Genomic DNA, 6222 nt, shown 5'->3' with positions numbered 1-6222 from the left:
AATACTGGGAGCAGAAAGGTGGCTTCAAGGCAAAGCCAGCCTTACCCGCACCCACCGTATGCAACACTCTGTCCCTCACATATTGGGGTTGATCGGCTGCTGCACCTAACAGACCCAAGTTGCTTAGCTCGGGCAGTGAAGGTGCCTGTGTACAGATCCAGAAATCCCAGGTTCAGTCAGGGCTGCTGGTGACCCACTCAGGGGTGTGGGGGTAACACTGGATTTGTCTCTCCCCTGAGTGCAGGAACAGAGGCAGGCCCATGGCCCTAAAGCCATTTAAAATCTGGGCATACACACAGCGGAGGGGTTACAAGCACTCCTCCCGCTGTGTGACTGCTGCCTTTCCCAGGTGCCGCGCCCAGCTCTGGGGCCAGAACCAAACATGGGCTCAGCTGCTGTGACTTCAAGGACTGACTACCTGGTTGGCAAGCAAAATTGGGCGGGTGTCTACGTGAGCCCAACTGGGCCCACAAACCCGACTCTAAAACCAGGCCCGCGACCTTCGCTCGCTTCCCGTTTAGCTGCCCCACTGATGGCACAAGGAGGCCAAGTGCAAAACCTCCAAAATGGCCACTCAGCTTTCGACGCCTCCACTTTGGGGGGCCCCAGTTTGAGATGCTCAGGGCCTGGTTTTCAGAGATGCGGCTCCCCTGGCCATCAGCTGGTTTGGTGGGTCACCCATTGGGGGAGGGATAGCTCAGTGGTTTGAGCATTGGCCTGCTAAACCCAGGGTTGTGAGTTCAATCCTTGAGGGGGCCATTTAGGGATCTGGGGCAAAAATTGGGGATAGGTCCTGCTTTGAGCAGGGGGTTGGACTAGATGACCTCCTGAAGTCCCTTCCAACCCTGATATTCTATGATCTCTGAAGATCAGGCTCTAGATGTCTCAGATTGGGTTGAAGAGGTCAGTTGTGGGAGTCAGTGGGTTGGGGACTAGAACTGCCGATATCCAAGCCTCGCCTGCCAACCTCTCCACAGAAGAGAGCGCTCACCTGTCGCTGTTCGGGGTCTAATTTTGGGCTAGACCAGCTTTGCAAACGATGCGTGGAGCTCTTTATCTTTGCACTTTCCCAAAGGGTTATTCCTGCTGGGCCTTGCCCAGGACAATGGAGCATGGAGCGAAGCCATGAAGGCGTTGCATTCTGAATGCCCGAGTGAGCCCTAGCCACGCAAGACGAGGATAAGAACACACTGGGTCAGACCAATGGCCCACCTAGCCAGTATCCTGTCTTCCGACAGTGGCCAGGGGCCAGCTGCTTCAGGGGGAATGAACAGAACGGGGCAATTTTGAATGATCAATTGTTGTCCAGTCCAATTTCTGGCAGTCTGAGGCTAGGGGTTGCGTCCCCCCGACCATCTTGGCTAATGTCCATTGATGGACTTATCCTTCAGGAACTTTTCCTTTTTGAACCTAGTTATACTTTTGGCCTTCACAGCGTACCCTGGCGGTGAGTTCCACAGGTTGACTGTGAAGAATACCGTATGCTTGTTTAAAAGCCATTGCCTATTAATTTCAGTGAGTGGCCCCGGTTCCTGTGGTCTGTGAAGGGGTAACTAACACGTCCCTCGTCACTTTCTCCACACCGGTCATGATTTTATGGACCTCTGTCCTTTCCCCCCGTAGTCACCTCTTTTCCAAGCGGAACAGCCCCAGTCTTCTCAATCTCCCCTCGAACGGCGGGTCTTCCATCCTCTAATCATTTTCACTGCCTTCCTCTGCCCCTTTGCAGACAGAATTTCAGCTTCTCCGACCCCCTGGCTGTGCTCCCCAACCCGGGTCGGTTCTGCTGGAAGTGACTACGGGTTCGAATGCTTTCACAGCCTGTCTTCTGCATTTTCAGTAGCATTACACTGAATAAGCTCCTCTCCCGCCCCCCGGCACTCCCCATGTCTCATGTCACTGCCTGTACCTCTCCCCTTCGCCATGGGGGGCTGAAAGTGCTTGAGTCTGTATATTAGAAAGACTTCTCCGGTGCTGACATGCAGCTGCCTCTGGGTGGAGCACAGCAGCCATTTAAAACCTGTTATTGAACTGGAGCAAAGGGGGAATTTAGGGAGACGGGTGACTGCCCCAGCACTGAGCCTGTAAAGGGTTATATCCCTCTAGCCCCCATGAGGAAAGGGCGGGCATGGTTCCTGCCAGAGTCCAGCCCTGCTGCTCATAGCATCTGCCCCCCTGATGGGGGTAACGTAATTCAGCCACAGAGAGTCGGGGGCATCCCCAACATGCCAAGGCCGAGCCCCAGACAAGAACCAGCCCCCCTCCCTCTCTCCAAGGGTCTGGGCAGCCAAGGCTTTCAAGCAGGTTCCCCAAGCAGAAACCCCCTTCTTCCCGGGGCTCCTGTACCCCTCTCCTCCAGGACACTCCCCTCCCCACCCCCGCCAAACTGAGCCGGGATCCTCCCTTCTAAGCCCCACCCATCTCCAGGCTGGATAAGCGCCATGGGTGGGCTGGGTCGGGGCCCACAGCGCCCAGCAAGACTCTTTCATTTCTTCCTGCCTGGCATGGGGAGCTGACCCAGCTCGGGGCCTCCCCCTGCCCTGGAGGGGGCGGGGAGCTCAGTCTGTGCTGCTGGGTGTGTTTGGGGCGTGGGGAATGGAGCTCTTCAGGGCTTTAGCGATTGCAAATCTACAGCCGCTCCCTGCTCTTTTTGCTGCATTATGGAGGGCAGGGCAGGGCAGGGACTCAGGCTAGGCATCAGCACTCCTGGCTAGTGGTTAGTGCATGGGAAAGGGGCACCAGGACTCCTGGGTTCTAATCCCAGCTCAGGGAGGGGAGGGGTCTTCTTAGCGGTTGGGGGTGGGTTCGGAGCTAGGAGGGGAGGGATGTGGTTAGAACATGGGGATGAGGAGTCAGGATTCCTGGGCGCTATTCCCAGCTCTGGGAGGGGAGCTGTGTCTAGTGCTTAGAGCAGGGGGGCTGGGACAAAGGATTCCTGGGCGCTATTCCCAGCTCTGGGAGGGGAGTGGGGTCTAGTGCTTAGAGCAGGGGGGCTGGGACAAAGGATTCCTGGGCGCTATTCCCAGCTCTGGGAGGGGAGTGGGGTCTAGTGGTTGGAGCAAGGGGGGAGAATGGGAGCTGGGACTCCTGGGTGCTATTCCCAGCCCCAGCACTGACTCACTGTGCAATCCATAGTTAGTCCATTCCTCATCCTGCTTTGATTTCTGGGGAACCAACGCTTGGCTCGGGAATTGTTCAGTGTTTAAACCCTGGGCAGCAGCATCTCGTATGCTGACAGTTTGCTCCCTTCCCACTGGGCTGACTCTCCCCCCAACTCCCTCCAGTCCTGATTTCTTCTCTAAGCCCAGCCTAGGCTCCCTCCGCTATTTCTCTTTTATTCCCTGCAGCCTGGGCCATTTGTGAACATGGGCTCCCTCGTCTGACAGCCTGCGCACCCTGCCTTTATGAGAGATCTGTGTTTTGCAGTGTCATGCCATCACACAGGTACTCTGGCATCTCTCTCCCTCTGCAAGTTCCAAATCACTGCTTGGGTCTTGGATTTAGGCTGAGGCTCAAGAAACAGCTTCCTCTTTTCATTTGCGCTGATTTGTCCTGCCTGGCTGTAACGCTGGGGACAGAAAATGACAGGGAAGACTAAAGAATAACAAACCCTAAAATCCCTCCAGCCCCTTGTCAGCCAAGATTTTTGCTAACAAGGAGGCCTCGCAGCCCCACCTGGAGGAATGAGACCCACCTACCTCCTGTTGTACAGGCAGGGAAACTGAGGCCTGCAGAGCGGTTCCAGGTCACAAATCACATGGCAGCTTTGGAAAGAGAACCCCGGCGTCCTGGCCTGGTACTGAGTAGCAAAGGTTCTAATTGATTGTCAGGAAGCCCATGGGGTGGGGGGATTGGGAGTAGAGGGAAGAAACTATCGATCCTTTGCTCGATAGCGTGAATTGTGCTTTGCTGAGATGCACGTAAAACCTTTTCCCATTGCATGGTGCAGAGAATAACACACAGACTGTATGGCACTCTTCAATGCATTTTCAGTGAGCTAGTTAAATATATCTGGGTTAAAACTGGCTTTCCGAGTCTTTGGCCTACTACGGCCCGTGGGCTGGATCCGGCCCGTCAGGGCTTTGGATCCGGCCTGCGGAATTGCCAGCCCTGTGGTGCAGTGGGGCTAATACAAGTTCCCTGCCTGCCCTGGCCCCACGCCACTCCCGGAAGCGGTCAGCACCACGTCCCTGTGGCCCCTGAGGGAGGGGGCCTGAGCCCTCTGCTGTACTCTGCACCCCAACTCCCTGCCCTGAGCCCCTCCTGCACCCTGCACCCCAACCCCCCGCCCTGAGCCCCCTCTCGCACTCTGCACCCCAGCCTGCCCCAGGGAAATGCTGGGAACACTGCAGGCCCTGTGGGAATCAGCCCAGTTGTTCCTGGGCTGGGTATGGCTGCTACAGCATATTGGGGGGCAGAGGTGAGAGCAGGGAGGAGGAAGGAAAGTCAGGATTCCCAGGTTCAATTCCCAGCTCTGGGAGGGGAGTTGGGCCTAGTGGTCAGAGCAGGGGGGACTGGGAGTCAGAACTCCTGGGTTCAATTCCCGGCTGTGGCAGAGGGGTAGAGATTTAAAGCAGGGCCTGGGACTCGGGCATGTCCTGTGCTCTAGCCCAGTTTGAATGACTTACAGTATAACTTGGAAGCAAATCTCTGTGCCTCAGTTTTCCCCTCGCAGGGGGAGCGTGGGGAGGGTTATCACCTCTGACGAGCCTTGAGCTCCTGAGAGATCGCCAAGAACAGTCGTCACACTCCATCTCTGAACACCCTGCCCCCAGTCCAAGGGCTTGTGGATTTGGGCCTGCTGAAGAGAGAGAATCCAGCTGGGGAGTTTCAAGCTGGAGGATGAGGGCTGTTCGCAGACATGTCCAGTGAGCCAAGCTGGCCTCCATCCCTGTTGCAGGGATCATGTCAGAGAGGGAGCTGGAGTGCTCTGGGCTGCAGCTATTCTCTGTGTTGTATGCCCCCGCAGGGATCGGGCAGAGCACAGCTCCAGGATACAGGGAGCAGAAAGATGGCTTAAAGTTCACAGCTACCGTCGTGCCTCCTCTCCCCACTCCCGGCCTTTCATCCCTGTCCCTGGTGTGGGAACGGAGCAACTGAGAATCATGGTCTGAGGGCTTCTGCTGTGTGCTGGCACCCAGGCCCGGGAGTCAATTTCCCCCTTAGACAATTAGCCTCCCACCCAAGCACACAAGTGACAGAATTCTTTTAGGATGCAGTTAGGGCTAAATTCAAACCTCAGCCAAGCTGGTATAAAATGCAGGGGACAAAATCCCCCAGGGGGCCCCGGCCAGGCTCCAACTTCTCCAAGGAGGTAGCGGAAAACTGCAGTTGAGGAAAAATGACTCAGGAGATGCACGCGTTTCACAAGCTGGGCCGACGGCCAGGAGCAGCGTGATGGACCAAGCCCGTGGCTTGTAGCTGGGCTACCAGGAGGAGAAAGGGACCGTGTGCATACAGCACCTAGCGCCGGGGCCGGGGGGACTACGGGGCTCCTTCAGTACCCACATTGCTAATGCAAAGCACCGGGCTAATCGTAGGCAGGAGGGATGAAACCTGGGCTGTCTGCTAAAATAGACCCCTTTAGCGCAAGTCCAGGAACTGACTCATCAACCTCGCTGTGTGACCAATGCCGCCCCTCGAGGGACCCTGAACGCCACCCCTGAGCGAGCGTGGCTCCCAGCGTCATGCCCGGTAACTTGCCACAAAAATATCGTCTATGCCCGAAATTTCTTTGCCCCCTGGATTCCCGGAGCAGTTTTGGTTTACTGCACCAAGGAGGGAAAGCGATTTGGAAGGGACAGATGGACCATAAACATGCCCGGCTCGGATTGTGCCAGGGGGCCTGGAGATCTGCCATTGCAACGCAGGTGCTGTTTGCCCAAGGAGGGCTGCTCTTGACCCGGCGGCGCAGCCCCACAGAGAACGCGGTCATATGTGGGGCTCTAGGGCAAAGCGGCCATCGTGTAGCAGAGACGCCGGTGCTTTAGCTGCTACGAGCCAATATCTTTGGAAATTTTTCCAACAAAACCCAGGGCAAAGGAATGAAAGTTCAATTCCTGCGTCTTCGTGTCATCTCTGGTTCCCTAGGCTGTGAGGCCAGGTCTGGAGTTACAGGGAGGCCACCCGGCAAAGTTGGTGGGGAATATAAATTATTCCCTGGCCCATGTGTCTTGGGGAGGGTTGTCCAGTGCAGGGGTTCTCAGGACAATTTTTTTGGTG

Source organism: Lepidochelys kempii, chromosome 24 (genome assembly GCF_965140285.1).
Source record: "Lepidochelys kempii isolate rLepKem1 chromosome 24, rLepKem1.hap1, whole genome shotgun sequence".
NCBI classification, from domain to species: domain Eukaryota; kingdom Metazoa; phylum Chordata; order Testudines; family Cheloniidae; genus Lepidochelys; species Lepidochelys kempii.
This window is presented reverse-complemented; position numbering follows the sequence as displayed.